The sequence below is a fragment of the Pan paniscus genome, chromosome 21, assembly GCF_029289425.2.
Source record: "Pan paniscus chromosome 21, NHGRI_mPanPan1-v2.0_pri, whole genome shotgun sequence".
NCBI classification, from domain to species: domain Eukaryota; kingdom Metazoa; phylum Chordata; class Mammalia; order Primates; family Hominidae; genus Pan; species Pan paniscus.
The window spans coordinates 32,493,927-32,517,540 of NC_073270.2; the positions used below are offsets into that span (position 1 = coordinate 32,493,927).

The following is a 23,614-nucleotide window of genomic DNA, read 5'->3' on the forward strand; positions in this document are numbered from 1 at the left end:
TTCTACAGTCATCTCTAACACGTATCTGACTGTCCCCTCCTTTATCCAGCACCTTCCATGGCTCCCCAAAGCACTCCAGATCAAGTTCAAGTTCTTTGATCGGACACTTGATCTCAAGCTGCATTCTACCTCCTGAATTAAGATCCCGGAGAAGCCCACTTGCTCAGGATGATGGTGTCTGAAGTTGTGCACCAAGTCACAGGCCTTGTAGAAGCATCACCCCTCAGGAATGGGTACACTGGCGGCAATATAGTCACTGGATTCCTGCAGGGTGAGGCTGGGGAGAGGAAGTAGCTCCATAACACATATGAAACCCTGGAAACCCTTCCCAGCAAAAATCTCAGGACCACGTTACATGCAGAAATGGGTGCCCTCTGAGCACGCTTCTCTCTGCCTCCCACTCTGAGCTCCCTCCGGGCCCCACATGCCCCATCCTGGACCAGGGCTTGGAGCCCAGCAGGTGTTCAGTCCATGGTATTGACTGCTTCCTGGGCCAGGAGAGCCCTTGGTGGCTCTGTGACTCCTCCTGTGGAACCCCTGCCTCTGCCTTGGGACCTCCCAATTCCCCTGGGAAGCCCCCATGGCTATGGATTGCCACACCTGCCCCGGGATCCTCCAACCCCATAAGACTTACTTAATGCCTTAGCCCTCCCAGAATATGACGTATTTCTCAGAAGGTGACTTATCTCCAGGGCCATCTGTGGATGTTTGCTGGGGACCTCTTACTGTTCTTCTTTCTGATCTGCAGGGCAGGGCCCAGAGGAGAAAGCAGCCCAACCGCAGAATGAACAAAGGGCTCACTGCCACAAAAAACAAGCACCAGTCAGCAGTGCTTCTGGAAGGAAAGGAGGTTTCATTCTGCAGAAAGCTCCTTGTTTGGCTTCTTTCTGAAGCCAGGAAGGGGTACTAAGCCCAGCTTACCTGTGGTGCCTACGTTACCATCTGTGCCTAGGATGTGCAATGGGCCCCTGCTCCCACTGCAGGGTTGACGTTCCCTCCAGCTGGAGACCTGGGCTCCTGACATCGCCTGGCCTGTTTGTCCTGCTCTGGATGAGCGTGGAAAGTCTGTACCTGGTATTTTCCTAGGTCCTTGGTATTCCACCTTCTAGACATCCAGCAGGATTGACCTTGCCCAGCCCCATACCTGAAAGGGGTCTCCCTTGAGGAGCAGCCGAGGACCGGGACTCCCCTCCCACGATTCAAAGAGTGGATGAGTGCTCAGCGTCGGGAAATCTGATCTAGACCTATTTTTTCATTTAGGTCACCAAGAGACAACCCCTAACCCCTGAGCTAGGGATGGTGCCAGCTCAGGCATGAGATTCTCTTCCAGCAATGTGATGCTTGCAGGGACAGGCCGAAACCTGGTGACCAGGTCTGCTGTCCTCTGGGTAAGGACAGTGTGCTATTCACCCTGAGAGAGACAGGTGGTGCCAGGACACAGCACTGGGTGCCTGTACCCCTGGCTCTGCAGATACCAGTCATGGAGTTCCTGCCCTCTCCACATTACCTTCTTGCTGCTCCTAGATTTCTTCTAGTCATTAAGCACTTCCAGTCATTTTTCTGTGCATCCAATCTGACATTTTTGTTGTCAGATGAAACACAATAAAGTAAGCTGAGCCACCAGGATTCCTGGAGGGGACCTTGGATGCTGGGTCTTGGGCTCCAGGGCTCTGATGGGACTGAATCAGAAGTAGCCAGGGAAGGATAAACACTGGGGCTGAGCCCCTATGACACAATGGCCATTGTTGGCCTGGCCTTATGGCCCCAAGACACACTGTCCTCAGGCCACAGGCACCATGGGTTTTGGTCAGGTCCCAGCCTCCCAATAGTGTCCTGGCACTAGCGGGTGCTGACCCCTGAGCCACAACCACAGTTCTGGGTTTGGGATTTAGTAAAACCACCTCAGGGGCAGAGTTCTGGGGTTGGGTTTGGCAGGAACTATGGCAACTCCCAGGGATGGTGTGTCACTTCTACTTGCCACCAAATGTGCACATAGGCTGTCGCCCGAGACCAGCCAATTCTACTGGACAGAATGGAGGAAGTCAGGGAACAGGCAGAGTGGATAGCTGGGGTGCAGGCAGAGGCAGGTGCATGCTGGGAGGTCAGGCCCTGTGAGGGCTGCGGGGATGTCAGGTGGAGTGGATTCCAGGTGCACCCTCAGTGCATGCGGCAGGTCTCAGTCCAGGCCCTCTGGACCATGGCTGGGTGATGTGGTCACTCCCTGGGGTACTACTGTCAGACCCTGGCCACCCACCCTGGGAAGCATCGTCACATCCCAGGACTGGACTTTCTGAGTCCTGAGACAGGACAGTGCTGTCCAGGCCTGACAGACTGGGAGAACCTGCCAAGTCCTCCATCCCTAGAACAGCCTCCCACACAGCAAGGACAATCTCTTACCTTCACCTTCAGGGCACTAACTGATCCTTCTCACTCTAAGGCAACAAAGGCAGAGCTGAGGACCTGCACCAGGCTGGGAGCCAGTCCCCTCCCTAAGTGGGCCTGAGGGAAGCACCATCCCTGTCCCAATCCGCCGCTAGTTTCCACCCGGGAGACACATAGGGAAGGGAGGAGGGGGCCTACCAGCTGGCTGATACTGGAAAAGTGGGACCTGGGAGAAGAGGGAGTGCAGGGCTGGCAGGGGATGCTCCAGACCCATGGAGAGCTCGGGCTGCACCATGGTGCTGCCCCTCCTGGGCTGGAGGCTGTGCCCTCTGCAGGAACTGAGAAAGTCCAATCCTGAGATGGGACAGCACTGCCCAGGGTGGTTGGCCAGGGCCTGACAGCAGTCCCCCAGGGAGTGACCACATCACTTGGCTGGGGTCCAGGGAGCCTGGGGTGAGACCTACCCAGTGCACTGAGAGTGCACCTGGAGCCCACCTCACCTGATGCCCCCACAGCCCTCACAGGGTCTGACCTCCCAGCATGCACCTGCCTCTCCCTGAACCCCAACTGCCCACCCTGCCTGTTACCTGGCCTCCTCCATCCTGTGCAGCCCATAGACTGTGACCATCTCTCCAGCCACTCTGGCCCTTCCTTTACCGTTGTCCTCTCAGAATCTCTGAGCAGGATCTCCCAGGTCCATCCAAACACATGCTTTGTCCACTTTTGACTGGGCCCTTGGGCACCACTGGGCTACCCCAGCTGTCCACAGGGCCTTCAATAATGCACATTGCACCTGGCTTATCCAAGCAGTGCTCAGTAGCCCACATTGACCAGGTCCCTGCTGACCAGACCCTGCAAATCAGGTCCTCCCTGACAACACCCTCACTGATTAGACCCTCATGACCAGGCCCCAATAACAAGGCCCCCACTGCCAGGCACACAATGACAAGGACTCCACTGACCAGGACCTTACTGACAAGGCCTCACTGACAAGGCCTCACGGACAAAGTCCTTACTGACAAGTCCTCACTGACTAGGTCATTATTGACAAGGCCTCACTGATCAGGTTCCACTGATCATGACCTCATTCCCTGGCCCCAAAGATGAGGCCCCACTGACCAGGCCTCCAGGGAACAGGTTGCCACTGATCAGGCCACTACTAACCAGGCCTAAGGTCACCAGATGCCCCTGACTGGGACCCTCGTGAGTAGACCCCACTGAACAGGCATGTAATGCTCAGATCCCCGCTGACCAGGTCACCCTGTAGACCAGCGCTACAAAAGTCACCACTGACAAAGTCCTCTCTGACCAGGACCCTACCGATTAGGTCCTACTGACAAGGCTGCCCTGACCAGGGACCCACCGACAAGGGCCTCACTGATGAGGACACGCCTACCAGGCTCTGCTGACTGGGTTCCATGTGCCCAGTCCTCCACTGAATAGCACCCCTTGACCTGGTCACCAGTGCCCCAGCCCATGCTGACCAGGCCAGCACTAAGTCCCAGATGACCAGGTCTCCACTGATCAAGCCCCACAGCCCAGGTTTGCACTGACCAGACACCAAACATCTGGCAGCCAATAGGTCCCCACTCACCAAAACCCCTAAAACTTGATCCCACTAATAAGACCCTCTCTAAGCAGACCCCTGCTGACCACGATCCCACTAAATAGGCCTCACTGACCTACCACTGACCAGGCCCACAATGATCAGGCCCCTCCTAACCACACCGGAAATCCAAGCGGCAATGACATGTTTCATATGGCAGAAGTTGGAGCAAGACAGAGAGAGGAAAGAGGTTCCACAGCCTTTTAAACTACTAGATCTCATGAGAACTCACTCACTATCAGGAGGATGGCATTAAGGTCTTGGTGCTTTACCATTTGTGAAGGATCCACTCCCACCCCTTTATGATTAAAGCTTTTTCCACCTAGGCCCCGACTCTAACATTAGGGAGTGTATTTTCACATGAGTTTTGGAAGGGGCATAGAGAAAAACCGTATTATTCTGTCCCTGACACCACAAATCTCATGTCCTTCTCACTTTGCAAAATACAGTCATGCCTTGCCAGCAGTCTCCCAAAGTCTTAACTCATTTCAGCATTAACTCAAAGTTACAAAGTACAAAGTCTCATCTGGGTCAAGGCTACATTCTCTTTTTCCTACGAGTCTCTGAAATAAAAAGCAAGTTCACTGCGTCTAAAGTAAAATGATGGTACAGGCATTGTGTAAGCTTTCCATATCCAAAAGGAAGACATTTTCCAGAAAGCTTCTTATTTTTATCTAGGCCCCCTCAGCCTGGCCTTCACTGTCCATGTTTCTGTCAGCATTCTTGTCACAACCATTTAACCAGTCTCTAAGATGGCCCAAAAATGGTCTCATCTGTCTGTCTTCTTTTGAGCCCTCCAAACTCTTCCAACCTCTACCCATTACCCAGTTCCGAAGCTGCTTCCACATTTTTAGGTATCTTTATAGCAAAGCTCCAGTCCTCATTTGCCATTTTTGGTATGATTTATTTGGAAAAAGAGGTTTAATTGGCTCATGGTTCTGCAGGGTGGACAGGAAGCACAGTGCTTCTGCTTCTGGGGGGTCTCAGAAATCTTTCAATCATTGCACAATGCAATGAAAGAGCAAATTGTCTCACATGGCAAGAGGAAATCACGGAGAGTAGGGAGTGATATAGAGTTTTTAGTGGCCAGATCTCACGAGGTCACTCATGATTGTGATGAGGACAGTACCAAGGGGATGGTGCTGAACCATTCATGAGAAGTTTGCCTTCATGATTCAATCGCCTTATACCAGGACCCACCTCCAACATTAGGAAATATAACACAACATGAGATGTGGTGGGGACACATATTCGAATGGCGTCATCAGTCTTTGAGTATAAAGACATCCACAGCAGGCTTTATCCAGCCAGCTTCTTTGAGACTCTTTATAGGGCTTGAGGTCTATAGCATATCCACTAAAATATTCCTACTTCAAAAGGCAATAAAGTAAGTGATATTATCATTCTTCAAAAAGTAACCATGGTAGCGTAGGCATTCATAGTATGACTTAGTTCATTTGCTGCTGTTTCTATTCTATCACCATATTAACACTATCCTACACAATTCTATATTCAGCTGGGTTTCAGTTGAGCACAAAATCATCCTTGTACTACCACAGATAGCTGGCACTAGCTCTTTGATACTGTTATCATTCTGCTGTAGAAAGTACCTGTGAACTGGAAAAAGTTCACAATCAAATAACTAGTCATTCAACACTATCAAATTTTAGGTGACTTTTTGAAAAAATAGTATCTCTTGTTGCAAGAAATGCTCCATCTGTGATTTCAAGTCTCTCACTTGAGTGAATTGGATGGAAGTGGTGAATTTCAGCCAAAGTGGCCAAAGAAATCCTGTTCCTGTGATAATGACGCCATCAGCCTCTGTACCTCTGTCTTCCCTTCTGCCACATGTTGCCTGTTGTCCGTGACTTTGGTAAGAGCTTCCTTGTGTACGAGGATGATGTCCAGGATGTTGGTCTGGTGTCCCTGAGACAGCACTAACAGGTCCATGGCTGGGTCCAGGTCCTTCCTGGACTGATTGGCAAAGAGCTCACTGATGTTCTTGAAGGCATCTCTGCTGAAGTGGATGGCCTAGTCAAGCTCCAAGGCCTGGCTGAGGCTGAAGAAAAACTGGCCACCTTCTGAAGCTCTTTCTAAAAGAGCTTGCACTGTCATCTGCTTGCATGTCAACTCATTGGCTGTGAGGTTGAGCTGAGTGGCCTGTGTCCATCTTCTTGGGGAAGCATTTGAAGCCATCAATCTTGCTCTCCCACCCCTAAAGGTTGATGGTCCCCACCTGGGGGTGTGCTGAGGGTCAGAAAGAAGCCAGCACTCACCATCTCATCCTTCTCAGCCTTCCTCTTGCACTCTCTCCAGGCTGTCTCTTCAGTGCTGGTGGGATACATCAGAAAGTGATGGAAGATGTGGCACTGTGCCCACACCCAGAAGCTGGCCATGTGGTTGGCTCATCCACCAGAATGGATGCTCTGGTTGCTCTTTGAGCCAGCTTGGCCTTGACTGGCAATGCACAGGCCCCAGGTATAGACACGTTGCTCTGAGTGAACTTGTCCTGCCTTCGGCCAAATTCTGTCAGGCCAGGGCCACAAAAGGCCGAGTCCCACGGGTGGTAATCCTGGCTGTTTTCTGCACTTCAACATAAAGACCTCCTGAAGATGGCCTGTGGTCTGCCTCTTTGCAACCAAGAAGCCCGCAGTGCCATACGAGCCCTGAGGCATGGACTGGAGCCCCCGAGGCAGCGCACACCCTGCTCCTGAGCCTGCTGCTCAATTTCTCTGTGTGGCTCCATTTGTGTCACAGTTGTTGCACTGACTTGTGCATGCCGGGGAAGGCCAAGCTGGCTCAAAGAGGAATCAGCCACCTCTGCAAGCGTGTGCCTGGAGCTGGTGGACCAGCCACCAACCTGACTTGCTGCCGGTCGGGGTACATCAGTTCTTCTACCCTACAGGTAGGGCCACAGTGCTATCTGCTTTTCCTCAGGCCTCTGCTCCATCAGCCATCAGGAGGCAGCCCCTCAGGCTGTAGGAATCTGGCCATCCCTGCTTCCTTGAGTGGGTGAGGTTGGTGGCTGCTCCACTTGCTCCAGGCACACCCTTGCAGAGGTGGCTGATTCCTCTTTGAGCCAGCTTGGCCTTGCCTGGCATGCACAGGCCCCAGCTACCTATACGCTGTTCCAAGTCAGCTTGTACTGTGTTGGGCCAAATTCTACCTCTGGCCAGGGCCACAGAAGGCCGAGTCCCCTGGGTGCTAATCCTGGCTGCTTTCTGCACTTGAACATAAAGTCCTCCTCAAGACCGCCTGTGGTCTGCCTCTTGGCGACCAAGAAGCCTACAGTGCCATACAAGCCCTGAGGCATGGACTGGAGCCACAAAGGCAGTGCACGCCCCATTCCTGAGCCTGCTGATCATTTCCTCTTTATGGCTCCATTTGTAGTACACTTGTTGCAGTGAGGCTTGTGCATGGCAGGCAAGGCCAAGCTGGCTCAAAGAGCAACCAGCCACCTCTGCAAGGGTGTGCCAGGAACAGATGGACCAGCCGCCAACCTCACTCACTGTCAGACGTGGTACATCAGTTCTTCTACCCTAAAGGTGGGGCCAAGAAGCAGACCACAGGCCGTCTTGAGGAGGACTTTATGTTCAAGTGCAGAAAGTAGGCAGGATTACCACCCAGGGGACTCAGCCTTCTGTGGCCCGCAGTGCCATATGAACCCCGAGGCAAGGACCGGTGCCATCTGCTTTATACAAAAATTAACTTAAGATAGATTAAAGAGTTAAACATGCCACCTGCTTTTCCTCAGGCCTCTGCTCCATCAGCCATCAGGAGGCAGCCACTCAGGCTGTGGAAACCTGGCCATCCTGGCTTCCTTCAGTGGGTGAGATTATTGGCTTGTACACCTGATCCAGGCACACCCTTGCAGAAGTGGCTGATTCCTCTTTGAGCCAGCTTGGCCTTGCCTCGCATGCACAGGCCCCACCTACTGACACACTGCTCTGAGTGAGCTTGTCCTGCCTTGGGCCAAATTCTGTCAGGCCAGGGCCACAGAAGGCCGAGTCCCCTGGGTGCTAATCCTGGCTGCTTTCTGCACTTGAACATAAAGTCTTCCTCAAGACGGCCTGTGGTCTGCCTCTTGGCAACCAAGAAGCCTGCAGTGCCATAGGAGCCCTGAGGCATGGACTGGAGCCCCAAAGGCAGTGCACACCCTGCTCCCGACCCTCCTGCTCCTTTCCTATATATGGCTCCATTTGTAGAACGGTTGTTGCACCGAGGCTTGTGCATTCCAGGCAAGGCCAAGCTGGCTCAAAGAGCAACCAGCCACCCCTGCAGGGGTGTGCCAGGAGCAAGTGGGCCAGTCACCAACCTCACATGCTGCCAGTCAGGGTACATCAGTTCTTCTGCCCTAGAGTTAGGGCCACAGTGCCATCTGCTTTTCCTCAGGACTCTGCTCCATCAGTCATAAGGTGGCAGCCACTCATGCTGTTGGAACCTGGCCATCTGGGCTTCCTTGAGTGGGTGAGGTTGGTGGCTCCTCCACCTGCTCCAGGCACACCCTTGCAGAGGTGGCTGGTTGCTCTTTGAGCCAGCTTGGCCTTGACTGGCATGCACAGGCCCCAGGTACTGACACGTTGCTCTGAGTGAGCTTGTCCTGCCTTGGACCAAACTCTGTCAGGCCAGGGTCACAAAAGGCCGAGTCCCACGGGTGGTAATCCTGGCTGCCTTCTGCACATAAAGACCTCCTGAAGATGGCCTGTGGTCTGCCTCTTTGCAACCAAGAAGCCCGCAGTGCCATATGAGCCCTGAGGTATGGACTGGAGCCCCCAAGGCAGCGCACACCCTGCTCCTGAGCCTGCTGCTCATTTTCTCTGTGTGGCTCCATTTGTGTCACAGTTGTTGCACTGACTTGTGCATGCCGGGCAAAGCCAAGCTGGCTCAAAAAGCAACCAGCCGCGTTTGCAAGGGTGTGCCTGGAGTGATTGGACTAGCCATCAACATCGCCCACTCAAGGAAGCAGGGAATGCGTGTTTGTAACATGCATTTCACTACAGGTGCATTTCCCCTGAGGTTGGTGGCCTAGGTTTCTTCTAGATTTTTTTATGGTTTTAGGTCTTACGTTTAACTCTTTCATCCATGTTACTTAATTTTTGTTTAAGGTGTATGGGTGTGGCCCAGTTTCAGTTTTCTGCATAAGGCTAGCCAGTTTTACCAAGATCATTTATTAAATAGGGTATCCTTTACCCATTGCTTGTTTTTGTCAGGTTTGTCAAAGATCAGATGGTTTTAGATATGTGGTGTCATTTCTGAGGCCTCTGTTCTGTTCCATTGGTCTATAGATCTGATTTGGTACCAGCCGCATGCTGTTTTGATTACTGTAGCCTTGTAGAATAATTTGAAGTCAGGTACTGTGATGTCTCTAGCTTTGTTGTTTTTGCTTAGGATTGTCTTGGCTATGTGGGCTCTTTTTTGGTTCCATATTAAATTTAAAGTAGTTTTTCTAATTCTATGAAGAAAGTCAATGGTAGCTTGATGAGGATAGCAATGAATCTATAAATTACTTTGGGTGGTATAGCACTCAGGCACAGAAATATCCTTGTGTTAGGCAATATCATTCAGGGCAGAGCCATGGGGAGAGACTTCATCACTAGAACACAAAAAGCAATGGCAACAAAAGCCAAAATTGACAAATGGGATCTAACTAAACTAAACAGTATCTGCAGTGCAAAAGAAACTATTATCAGAGTGAACAGGCAACCCACAGAATGGGAGAAAATTGTTGCAATCTATCCATCTGACAAAGGGCTAATATGCAGAATCTACAAAGAACAAATTTACAAGAAAAAAAACAAACAATCCCATCAAAAAGTGGACAAAGGATATGAATAGACACTTACCAAAGAAGACATTTATACAGCCAACGAACATGTGAAGCAAAGCACATCATCACTGGTCATTAGAGAAATGGAAATCAAAACCACAGTGAGATACAATCTCACACCACTTAGAAAGGCCATTGTTAAAAAATCAGGAAACAACAGATGCTGGACAGGGTGTGGAGAAATAGGAACGCTTTTACACAGTTTGTGGGAATATAAATTAGTTCAACCATTGTGGAAGACAGTGTGACAATTCCTCAAGGATCTACAGCTAGAAATATCATTTGACCCAGCAATCCCATTACTGGGTATATACACCCAAAATTATAAATCATTCTAATATAAAGACACATGCACCTGTCTGTTTATGGCGGCACTGTTCACAACACCAAAGACTTGGAACCAACCAAAATGCCCACCAATGATAGACTGAATAAAGAAAATGTGGCATATATACACCATGGAATACTATGCAGCCATAAACAAGGATGAATTCACGTCCTTTGCTGGGACATGAATGAAGCTGGAAAGCATCATTCTCAGCAAACTAACACAAGAACAGAAAACCAAACACCACATGTTCTCATTCATAACTGGGAGTAGAACAATGGGAACACATGGACACAGGAAGGGGAACATCACACACCAGGGCCTGTCAGGGTGGGGGGCTAGGAGAGGGATGGCATTAGGAGAAATAACTAATGTAGATCATGGGTTGATGGATGCAGCAAGCCACCATGGCATGTGTATACCTATGTAACAAACCTGCATGTCTGCACATGTACCCCAGAACTTAAAGTATAATTTAAAAAAAAAGAAATTTGCTTTTAATTAAGCTTTTAATCATAGAACTTGTAAAGAAAATCCTTTCGAATCTTTTACTACCACATCATAGCTGGGACAAACTGCTGACGTTCTAAAAGTAACACAAATATCAAACAGAAAGAACTAGACTTAGGAATCAAACTCAGGTTTCTGTAGTGAACAGGGCAGAATCTTCACATTAGGTCACCACCAGTACTCCTTCACTTTGGCCTTGGCTAGCAAAAGAATGGCCTTTTTATGTAGATGAGACCACTTACGTAAAAAAAAAAGTTTTAAAAAAAATTTCTGCTAACTGGAATGTTTTTTGTTGTTGTTTATTTGTTTGTTTTTTTGCAGCCATAGGAGTTTTAGCCAATTCAGAGGACTTGCTCCCCACAATTTGGAACATTCCTTTGAATTTGACCAAGTCAGGAAGAGATGGGAGAAAAGTGAAACAACAACAATAAAACCCCAAGCATAAACAAACAAAAAGAGTTAAGCAAAACAACAAATGCATAATTCATATGATTACTGAGTGTTCTAATGGTAAGGAGAAATTAAAAGCAGAAATTAAAAGCAACTGGTGAGTAATCTTAAATTTTAGTCATTAAGGAAAAATTTTAAGACAAAACTCAAATTCAGCTACTTACCTGGAAATAAGGCTCAGGCTGGTGATCATTCTCTGCCATCTTAGAAGCTGGAAAAAACTTACACTCACCTTCCCTGTCAGAAGCAAGCTGAAACTCAGGAAAGGAGGTGCCTGCTCTCCATCATCGTGGAAGCAGGAAAACTTGCCTTCCTTGTTGGAAATGAGTAAAACTTCAGAAAAGGAGTTGTACAGCAAAATCAAACTTAGATCTCAACTAGGTTTTGGGAGATCAGGGACCCTCTGCAGGGGAGAAACTCCACAAACTCAGCAAATTATCCTGTTGATTTGGGCAATAAAGATAGCCCAGGTTGGTATCAAGCAATAATGAGATTTATCAAAGGTCAGGGACATCTTTGTAATGTCCTTCTCTGTCTTTCTTAATCTTTGTTGGTATATACGTTTTGTCAAAACTAGGAGGGCAACACCTGCTTTTTTCTGTTTTCCATTTGCTTGAAAGATTTTTCTCCATTCCTTTATTTTGAGCCTATGTATGGCACTGCATGTGAGATGGGTTTCTTGGAGATGGCATACTCAAATGAGTCTTGGTTCTTTATCCAGCTTGCCCCCCTGTGTCTTTCAATTGGAGCATTTAGCCCATTTCCATTTAAGGTTAGTAATGGTATGTGTGGATTGGATCTTGTCGTCATGCTGTCAGCTGGTTATTTTGCAGACTTGTGTATGTGGTTGGTTTTTAGCATCACTGTTCTGTGTACTTTGGTGCATTTTTGTAGTGGCTGGTGATGGTCTTTTCTTTCCATATTTAATGCTTCATTCAGGAGCTCTTGTAAGGTAGATCTGGTGATAATGAATTCTCTCAGCATTTGCTTGTCTGGAAAGGATCTTGTTTCTCCTTCACTTATGATGCTTAATTTTGCTGGACATGAAGCTCTGGGTTGAAATTTCTTGTCTTTTTTTTTTTAACCATTTAACTCTCTAGCTCTCATTTTAACCATTTTAACTCTCTAGCTGCCTTTAACATTGTTTCTCTCATTTTGACCTTGGAGAATCTGATGATTATATGTCTTGGGGACGATCTTCTCATGGCATATCTTACTGCGGTCCTCTGGATTTCCTAAATTTGAATGTTGGCCTGTCTGGCTAGGTTGGGGACATTCTCATGAAAGATATTCTGAAGTACGTTTTCCAAGCTGCTTCCATTCTCCTCATCTCTTTCAGGTATATTAATCAGTCATAGGTTTGGTCATTTATATAATCCCATATTTCTCGGATGCTTTGTTCATTTCTTTTCCTTCTTTTTTTCCCCCATTCTTGTCTGCCTGTTTTATTTCAGAAAGCCAGTTTTCAAGCTCTGGGATTCTTTCCTCTGTTTGGTCTATTCTGCTGGGTGGTCTTGCACATGAGATGGAGCTGGTCTGACCTCAGCCCTCCTTAGTCTGCTTGCCTCTCCCAGGACCCCAGCCTGGCCACAACTGCTTACAGGGCAATCTCGGGTGCCCACACACACTACAATAATTTTCATAATGCAATCACATATAATCACCATGTGACTCCATTATGAAAATTCTTATAGTGTGCTTTTCAGCTCTATTAGGTCGGTTATGTCTTCTTTATACTTGCTATTTTGTCTGTTAGCTCCTGCAATGTTTTACAATGATTTTTAGCTCGCTTGTATTGCATGACAACATACTTCTTTCACTCAGTGAACTTTGTTCCTACGCATATCCTGAACACTGCTTGTATCATTCCAGACATCTCAGCCTCAGCCCAGTTCTGAACACTTGCTGGAGAGTTGATGCAGTCATTTGGAGGAAGGAAGGCATGCTACTTTTTGAGTTTTCAGTGTTCTCACACAGATTCTTTCTCATCTTTATGGGCTTATCCACCTTCCATCTTTGAGGTTGCTGACCTTAGGACAGGGTATTTTTCTTTTATTGTATTTGATGATCTTGAGGGTTTCATTGCGGTATAAGGTGGATTCAACCAACTGGCTTTGTTTTTGGAGGATTTTGGGGGGGCCAATGTGCAGCTCCCAATTCCTGGACTGTGTGCTTTAACTCTGGGGAACTTGTCTTGGGCCCCAACTTTGTTCTCTGGCTCCTCGAGGTTTGGAGTCCACTGCACTGCGGGGACCGAAGTGTAGCAACTGTGACGGAATGCTAGTGGATGCAAAATTCCCTGCCTCCCTGCGGGTGTTCACCCAGTGGTGGAGACAAGACAGCTGGGGTGTGGGCCAGGGCTCCCCTGCTGTGTGTGTGTTGTACTGGAGGTAGTGTTGGTTCAGAGTGAGCTGCTGGCCAGTGCAGACCATGGTGCCTTCTCTGTGCCCCTCAAAGCAACAGTGGTCGCTCAGGGTATAAGAAGGTCCCTTTTTCTCTGCACAGCATTAGCTCAACGGTGAGGTGCTGGCAGGGGTGGGGTTCTTGGTTCTGTGCCCACCAAGGCTCTGTCTTCAATGGCAGTTGGTGTGGGTTGGTGTGTGTGCTGCACTCCCATGTGCTCTCAGGGCAAGTACAGCAAAACCCACCTGTGTAAACACACACAGCAAAGTGATGTAGGAAGTTTCCATATAAAGGGCTGCAGTATGGAGAGGTAATCTGCAGACTGGTGTGTGGCTGTTGGGGCCACCTTGCTGCAGCTCTCCACTGATCAGGTATGGTCCACTAGCACGGAAGCTATGCTGTGGGCATCCGAGAGTGCCCTGTAAGCAGGTGTGGCCAGGCTGGGGTCCTGGGAGAGGCAAGCAGACTAAGGAGTGCTGAGATCAGACCAGCCCCATCTCATGGGCAAGACTGCCCAGCAGAGATCAGGTCTCAGAGGAGAACTCTCTCAAAAGTGAACCCCCAGCACAGCATAGCTGCTTTACACAAACATGGGCAGGCTTCTTTTTTAAGCAAGTCCCCTTTTTTAAGAGAGGAACTCTGGGACCTGATCTCTGCTGGGCAATCTTGAACATGAGATGGGGCTGATCTGAGCTTAGCATTCCTAAAGTGCTGGGATGAAGTGTCTCACAAGGGCAAGTGGAACCTAGAGAGATAGCTGTCCCTGCCCTCTGGGCTCCACATCACCTGACTTGCTGCTCCACCACTCTGCTTTTCTCCTGGGTGCTCCATCCCAGAGAGATGTGAGTTAGCAATCACTTAGCGTAATCAGCCCAGGATGGAGGGTCTGTGTTGTGAGCCCAAGCCAGGGTTCCCTCTCTGGTGATGAGCAGTGTGGGGTGTGTGGTACACGTGGGAGATGGACTGGCTTGTTCGTTGGGTCAACTGCAGCTTATTGGAGGTGTCGATATGGCACTTAGGGTCTTTGCTCCCTTGATATTCTGAGGGTAGCAAGGGCAGTTCCACTGCAGAGACAGTGGCAGAGAGAATTTCATTTGCTCCTGGAAGCTCTGTCCAGGGAATTGCTGAGTTGCTACTGGCTTGATAGCTCCAATGGTGGACTGGCTGGAGACCCAGGCCAGGAGGACCTTCTTATCAAGTAGACTGTCTGGCAACTTTTCTGTCAGGCTGCTGGTATGCTGGGTGTCCCCTCCAGTCCCTATTTGCCTTGTATTTTCCAGGGAAGATGATAGCCTGCCCCTTCCTCTGGGAGCTCTGGGCCACTGAGGTACGAACTTGTTGCCGATATGAACACACCTATAAGATGTGACTGGAGACAAGTTGAGAAGTCTTATCTAGTCAGGAGGAACAAGAACAGGGACTTGCTTAAAAAAAAAGTCTGGCCACGTTTTTCTAGAGCAGCTGTGCTATGCCGGGGGTTCACTTCCACTCCTGGTCGCCTCAGACACTCTGAAGCCCTAAGGCTGAAATGGCTGAGTTGCCCCAACAGCAAAGATGACAGTCTGGTCCTCCTCCTGGGAGCTCTGACTCAGGGAGGCCTGAAACCTCTGTCGGCCAGACAACAGCAGTGAATGTAGCTGGAGACCCTGGTTGAAAGGCTTCACCCACTGATTAGAAATGTGGTCGGGGACTGACTTAAACAAGAGTCTGGCCACGTTTTTGTAGTGTGGCTGTGCTGTGCTGTGCTGAGGTTCCTCTTCCACCCCTTTTCACCTTGGGCTTTCCAAAGCCCGCAGGCCAGAACGGCTAGTCACCCAAACAGTAATGGTGGTGGCCTGCCCCTCTCTCTGGGAGCTCTGTCCCAGGAACACTTCAAATTTCCATTGGCCAAGGAATGCTGGTGGCGGTAGCTGGAGGCCCCAGTTGGGAGGTCCTGTCCTGTGACGTGGAACAGGGTCAGGGGCCTGCTTACAGAAGCAGTCTGGCCATGATTTGGTAAAGCAGCTATGCTGTGCTGTGGGATCTCTTCTGCCACTGGTCAGTTTGTACTCTCCAAAGCCCTCAGGCTGGAATGACTAAGTTGCCTGAACAGGAAAGATGGAGGCCTGCCCCATCTATTCTCTCAGAGTTCATCTTGTTTGATGGAGCTTAATTTTTAGCCTGTTAATTTTACTGTCTACGTTAGACTTGTTCTGAAAGAATCTGTTATATTTTAGGTTAGATATATGAGAATTCTTTTTTTCTGTAAATAAACCTGTTCATGTCTTGTTCTCTGGAAAGAAATCTCTTTCAACTATCTGACTTTGGTCACAATCATGTAGAGCAGTAGCCAGTCTACAGTGACATAATTGAATTTCCATTTCCAGTGTTTCGTTTTTGTGTCTTACATTGTACAGTTCAGAACTGCGCATTTTATTCCCAATTGTCAAAATGCTAAGCTGTCCACTGTACTGAAATACTGTTTTTGTTAATTCTTCGTCATTCAATTTTTTTAAAGATGTGCACTTTTATCCAACTTTTCTCGTCAGAGTACAGATAAGCCCTGGCTGCCTCCAGCCGCTCTCAGGGAGACCAAAACCCTTCATACACTCCAAGTTGGGGTACAAAAAAGGGGGGCCATGAAGGCTAATCATTAAAAATAAAACAAAAGTTAAAAGTATTAATGCAAAGATTTAAAATTTTTTGCATTATGTAATTTACACAAAGCAATGCTATCACCTCCTCTGTGTGAACTCGGGAGAGGACTGGGCCATTCTCCTTAGAGAGAAGTAGGGTGGCTTTTAGGAGGGCAAGGGGCTTCCTGAAACAATACATCTCACAATATTTGGAATGACTATTGAAAAGAAGAACAATGTACAGTCAAAGTCCTTGGCGACATTGTAGAACCAGCGGGCGCTGACCCCTGAACCACAACCACAGTTCTGGGTTTGGGATTTGGTAAAACCACCCCAGGGACAGAGTTCTGGGGCCGGGTTTGGGAGGAACCAAGGTGCCTCCCAGGGATGATGTGTCACTCCTGCTTGCCATGAAATGTGCACACAGGCTGTCCCCCTGCCCATCCCATCCTGCTGGACAGGATGGAGGAAGTGAGAGAACAGGCAGGGTGGACAGCTGGGGTGCAGAGAGAGGCAGGTGCATTCTGGGAGGTCAGGACCTGTGAGGGCTGTGGGCTCATCAGGTGGAGTGGGCTCCAGGTGCACCCTCAGTGCACTGGGCAGGTCTCAGGCCAGGCTTCCTGGACCCCGGCTGGGTGATGTGGTCACTCCCTGGGGGACTGCTGTCAGACCCTGGCCACCCCCCCTTGGCAGCACCGTCCCATCCCAGGACTGGACTTTCTGAATCCTAAGACAGGACAGTGCTGCCCAGACCTGACAGACTGGGAGGACCTGTTAAGTCCTCCATCCCTAGACCAGCCTCCCAAAAGCAGGGACAGTCTCCTACCTTTACCTTCAGGGCACTGACTGATCCATCTCATTCTAAGGCAACCAAGGCAGAGCTGAGGACCTGTGCCAGGCTGGGAGCCAGTCTTCTCCCTAAATGGGCCTTAGGGAAGCCTCATCCCTGAACCAGTGCACTGCAAGTTTCAGCCCAGGAGACACATAGGGAAGGGAGGATGGGGCCTCCCCACTGGCTGACCCTGGAAAAGCAGGACCTGGGAGAAGAGAGAGTGCAGGGCTGGCAGGTGATGCTCCAGGCCCATGGAGAGCTCAGGCTCCACCAAGGGGCTGCCTCTCCTGGGCTGGAGGCTGTGCCCTCTGCAGGATCTGAGGAAGTCCAGTCGTGAGATGGGACAGTGCTACCCAGGGTGGGTGGCCAGCGCCTGACAACAGTCCCCCAGTAAGTGACCACATCACCCGGCCGGGGTCCAGAGAGCCTGGGCCAAGACCTGCCCAGTGCACTGAGGGTGCACCTGGAGCCCACCCCACCTGATGCCCCCACAGCCCTCACAGGGTCTGACCTCCCAGCATGCACCTGCCTCTCCCTGAAACCCAGCTGCCCACCCTGCCCGTTCCCTGGCCTCCTCCATCCTGTGCAGACCATAGACTGTGACCCTCTCTCCGGCCACTCTGGCCCTTCCTTTACCTTTGTCCCGTCAGAATCTCTGAGCAAGATCTCCCAGGTCCATCCAGACACCTGCTTTGTCCACTTTTGACTGGGCCATTGAACACCACTGGGCCACCCCAACTGTCCACAGGCTCCTCGATAACATGCATTTCCCCTGACATTTCCCAGTAGTGCTCAGCAGCCCCCACTGACCAGGTCCCTGCTGAGCAGATTCAGCATATCAGATCCTCCCTGACCACACCCTCACTGATTAGACCCCCTTCACCAGGCCTCACTAACTAGATTCCCGCTGCCAGGCCCACAATGACCAGGACTCCACTGACGAGGACCTTACTGACAAGGCCTCACTGGCAAGGCCTCACTGACCAGGTCCTTACTGACAAGGCCTCACTGATCAGGTTCCACCGATCATGACCCCATTGCCTGGTCCCACAGATGAAGCCCTACTGACCAGGCCTGCAGGGAATATGCTGCCAGTGACCAGGCCCCTGTTAACCAGGCCTGAGGTGACCAGATGCCCCTGACCAGGACCCTAATGAGTATGCCCCACTGAACAGGCATGCACTGCTCAGATCCCTGCTGACCAGGTCACCCCATAGACCAGTGCTACAAAAGCCACCACTGATCAAGTCCTCTCTGACCAGGCCCCCACTGATTAGGTTTCCACGGACCAGCCTGCCCTGACCAGGGCCCCACTGACAAGCACCTCTGCTGACTAGGTCCCATGTGACCAGGCCTCCACTGAATAGCACCCCTTGACCTGGTTACCAGTAACCCAGCCCAATCTGACAAGGCCATCACTAAGCCCCAGCTGACAAGGTCTCCACTGACCAAGTCCCACAGCCCAGGTTGGCATTGACCAGACACCAAACATTTGTCTGCCACTAGGAACCCACTCAGCAAGACCTGCACTACTAGATCCCTCTAATGAGACCCTCTCTAAGCAGACCCCTGCTGACCACCCCCACTAAATAGGCCTTACTGACCAAGTCCCGACTGACTAGGTCCACTGAGCAGGCCCACACTGATCAGGCCCCTCCTAACCATATCAGAAGGCCAAGCGGCAAAGAGATGTTTCATATGGCAGGAGTAGGAGCAAGACAGAGAAAGGAAAGAGGTGTGACATCCTGTTAGACAACCAAATCACATCAGAGCTCACTCTCAGGAGATCAGCATCAAGAAGATTAACCAATGGTGAAGGATTCTCCACCCACACCACCGCCCACTGCTTCCAGGCAGAAGCCTCCTGCAGAGGCAGAACCTCTTAGGAAACTTCCACTATGGCAGTTCAGAAGGAAAATATAGGCTTTGAGCCCCCACACAGGAGGCCACCATCCTCCAGACTCCAGATTTGTAAGCCCACCAACAGCTCACACCCTCAGTATGGAAAAGCTACAGGCACTCAACACCAACCCAGCCCATGACAGCAGCCATGGGGGCTACACCCTGCAAAGCCACAGGTGCACTGTCCTAGTAGAGGTTTCCCATGAGCCTCTGCCTCTGCAGCAGGTTACTCCCACCCTCCCACCACCCTACTGACAACCTACTCCTCCCCACACTACCACCCCTTTTCCTTCCACCCCAACCCCCTCCCATCCAAGATTAAATCACCTCCCACCTGGCCCACCTCCAACATTAAGGATGACACGTGAGTTATATAGGGACACACAGCCAACCCATATTATTCTGACCCTGATACCCCAGAACCTCATGTCCTTCTCACAGAGCAAAACACAATCATGCTTTTTCAAAAGTTTCCAAGTCTTAACTCATTCCAAATGTAAAAATTTCCAAGTCTCATCTGAGACAAGGTTACAGTCCCTTCTGCCAATGAGTCCCTGAATTTAAAAGGGATTTCTTTTCCTTCAAGGTACAACAGGCATTGGGTAAGGTTTCTCAATCCAAATGGAAGAAATTTCCTAGAAAAATAACACAAATGCAAATCCAAAACCCAGCAGGACAGTATTCACTCAATCTCACAGCTCCAAAGTCACCAAAAGAACGTACTGTCATGCGGACAGCATTAAGGAGATAGAGTTTACCCATTTGTGAAGAATCAGCTCCCCCACCCTCATCTTTCACTCCCACCCACAAAATAATCTCTCCCATTCTCCCCACACCCCTACCTCCAACACCCACTCTTCTCCATGATTAAATCACCTCCCACCAGGTCCCACCTTTAACATTCTCCACTACAATTCCACATGAGTATTGGTAGGGACACAGAATCAAATCATATTATTCTGGCTCTTGCTCCCCAAATCTTGTATCCTTGTCACACTGCAAAATACAATGATGACTTCTCTACTTCCCCCCAATGACTTAACTCATTCCAGCATTTACTGAAATGTACAAGGACTTACAGACCCCATGCAAGTCCAAAACCCAGCAGGCCAGTCATTGAATCCTACAGCTCCAAATCATCCTTTCTGAATCTACATCTCACATCTAGAGCACAGGTGTGTGATGCCTGGGCTCCCAAAGCCTTGGGCAGCTCTGCGCCTGTGGCTGTGCAGGGTCTATCCCCCACAGCTGTCCTCATGGGCTGGGCTGGTGTTGAGTGCCTGTAGCTTTTCCACACTAAGGATGCCAGCTGTTGGTGCGTCTATGAATCTGGGGTCTGGATAATGGTGCCTCCATATTTAGGGACTCCAGCCCTATATTCTACTTCTGTACTGCCCTAGTAAAGGTTTCCCATGAGGCTCTGCCTCTTGGAAAAGATTCTGCCTGAACACCCAGGTTTTTCCTTACATACTCTGGAGTCTAGACAAAGGCTCCCAAGCCTCTAGTTTTGTCCTCTGCGCAGCTGCTGGCTTAACACTATGTGGAAGCCACCAAGGCTTGAAGCTTGCACCCCTGAAGCAGTGATGCAAGCTGTACCTGTGCATCTTTCAGCCATGGCTGAAACTAGAGCTGCAGGGATGCAGGCAGCAGTGTCCTGAGGCTGCACATAGAGGGGGGTCATGGAACTGGCCCAGGAAACCATTCTTCTCTCCGAGGCCCCAGGGCCTATGATAGCAAGGGCTGCTGCAAAGGTTTCTGAAATGGCTTCGAGGCCTTTTCCCTATTGTCTTGGCTATTAGCACTGGGCTCCTTTTCATACAAATTTCTGAAGCCTTCCTCAGTTTTACCCTGAAAATCAGCTTTTCTTTTTGACCATTTGGCCAGGCTGCAAATTTTTGAGTTCTGTTTCTCATTTAATATAAGAGTTGGGACTGATTTAATGTAAGACCCATCCAGATGTCATTTCCTCAGTCACACATAAGGGCACAGGCTGTTTGATACAGACAGGACACCCCTTCAGCTTTGCTGCCCAGAAGTTCATTCCATCAGATACTCAGTAAGTCGTCACCCTCAAATTCAAAGTTTCACAGATCTCCAGGGCAGGGTCACTGTGCAGCCACGTTCTTTGCTGCAGCAAAACAAAAGTAACCTTGGCTCCTGTTTGCAGTAAGTCCCTCCTTTTCATCTGAGAGCTTCTCAATCTGATCCTTACTGTCTATTTTCCTATGAGCCTTCTGATCACAAGTATTTAACAATTCTTTACAAAGATCCAAACTTTCCCTCATCTCCCTGTCTTTGAAGTCCTCCAAACTCTCCCAAACTCCATCTGCTATCCCCTTCTGAACCTGCTTCTATATTATCAGCTATCTTTGTCACAGGCTGGCAATGTGGTAAAGGAAGACAAGCCCATTTTCTGGGGAAAAATTCAAGGAGGCTTCAGATACTTGAGTGAAAAGAAGCTGAGTGCTGATTGCCAAGACATTAGGGAGAAGGCCTTGAAGACACTTAATAGATCCACTTTGCAGTCATAATTTTCTCCATGATCATAAAGAAAAAAGGTTTAATTGGTTAATGATTCTGCAGACTGTAAGGAAGCATAGTGGCTTCTGCATCTGACAGGACTCAGGAAGCCTCCCAATCATACCAGAATGTCAAAGGGCAAGGAGATGTCTCATATGGCAAGAGTAGGAGCAAGACAGAGAAAGGAAAAAGTTGTCATACCCCATTATACAAGCAGATCTCATGAGAACTCACTATCAGAAGGTCAGCATCAAGAAGATGGTGCTTAAACATTCGTGAAGGATCTGACCCACACACCCAACTCCCACTGTTTCCAGGCAGAAGCCTCCTTCAGATGCAGAGCCTCTTGAAAACCTCTATTATGGAAGTGCAGAAAGAAAATACGGGCTTAGAGCCCCCACACAGGTGGTCACCAACCTCCAGATCCCAGATTCATAGACCCACCAACAACTCACACCCTTGGTGTGGAAAAGCTACAGGCCCTCAATACCAGCCCAGCCCACGAGAACAACTGAGGGGCTAAAACTTGCAAAGCCACAGGTGCACTTCCCTAGTGGAGGTTTTCCATGAGGCTTTGCCTCTGCAGCAGTCTACTCCCCCTTCCTACTTCCCCCCACCCTCCCACCACCCTACTGCCAACCCACTCCTCCCCATCCTACCGATCCCTTTTAACTTCCACCACCCTACTGCCAACCCACTCCTCCCCATCCTACCGATCCCTTTTACCTTCCACCACCACCAACCTCCTGTCCATAATTAAGTCACCTGCTTCAACATTAGAGATTACAATTCCACATGAGTTTCATAGGGACACACAGGCAAACCATATAATTCTGACCCTGATATTCCAGAATCTCATGTCCTTATCACAGAGCAAAATACAATCATGACTTTTCAAAAGTTTGAAAAAGTCTTAACTCATTCCAAATTTTAAAAATTCAAAGTCTCATCTGAGATAAGGCCACAGTCCCTTCTGCCTATGAGTCCCTGAATTTAAAATGGAGTTCTTTTCTTTCAAGGTACAATGATGGTAGAGGCATTGGGTAAGATTTCTCAGTCCAAAGGGAAGAAATTTCCCAGAAAAATAACACAAATGGGCCCACAGGCCCAGTGCAAGTCCAAAACCCAGCAGGACAGTATTCACTCAATCTCACAGCTCCAAAATCATCAAGAGAACTCACTGTCATGTGAACAGCATTAAGGAGAGCATGCTTAACCATTTGTGAAGGATCTGCCCCCCCACCCTCATCTTTCACTCCCACCCACAAAATAATCTCCCCCATTCTCCCCACTCCCCTACTTCCAACCCCCATTCTTCTCCATGATTAAATCACCTCCCACCAGGCCCCACCTTTAACATTCCCCATTACAATTCCACATGAGTTTGGTAGGGATGCAGAGCCAAATCATATTATTCTGACCCTGGTCCCCATATCTCATGTTGTTCTCACACTGCAAAGTACAATGATGCCTTCTGTACAGTTTCCCAATCTCTTAACTCATTCCAGCATTTACTGAAATGTCCAAAGCCCAAAGTCTCTTCTGAGACAAGGCTGCCATATGTTCTACCCCTGAGCCTCTGAAATACAAAGCAAGTACTTCCAAAGTACAATGATTGTACATGCATTGGGTAAGTATTCCCAGCCAAAAGGAAGAAATTTGCCAGAAAGAAGCACAAAACACAGTTGGGACTTACCGACCCCATACAAGTCAAAAACCCAACAGGCCAGTCATTGAATCCTACAGCTCCAAATCATTTTTTTTGAATCCAGATCCCACATCCAGAGCACAAGGCTATGAGGCCTGGGCTCCCAAGGCCTTGGGCAGGTCTGCACCTGTGACTTTGCAGGGTCTAACCTCCACAGTTGCCCTCATGGGCTGGGCTGGTGTTGAGTAGCTACAACTTTTCCACAATCAAGGTGCAAGCTGCTAGTGAGTCTATGAATCTGGCATTGGCAGAATGGTGCCTCCCTGTATGGGTTTCCAACCCTATATGTTCCTTCTGTACTGCCCTAGTAAAGGAGGCTCTGCCTCTTGGAAAAGTTTCGACCTGGACACCCAGGTTTTTCCATACATACTCTGGAGTCCAGACAAAGGATCCCCAGCCTCTAGTTTTGTGCTCTGTGCACCTGCTGGCTTAACACTATGTGGAAGCCACCAAGGCTTGCAGCTTGCACCCTCTGAAGCAGTGACCCAAGCTCTACCTGTGCATCTTTCAGCCATGGCTGGAGCTGGAGCT

General features: G+C 49.4%; 1 long non-coding RNA gene across 2 annotated transcripts in view; it reads right to left on the reverse strand.

Moving 5' to 3' along the window:
• LOC129393043 (uncharacterized) overlaps window positions 1-23,614 on the reverse strand; it is a 69,581-nt gene that overhangs the window by 10,856 nt on the left and 35,111 nt on the right. Inside the window, exon 6 of one of the 2 annotated variants that reach the window (XR_008622317.1) lies at window positions 130-800. This is a non-coding gene — a long non-coding RNA (uncharacterized LOC129393043). Of the gene's footprint in view, window positions 1-129; window positions 16,626-23,614 lie in introns of those variants that run through there. The other variant, XR_008622316.2, reaches the window with a different exon arrangement.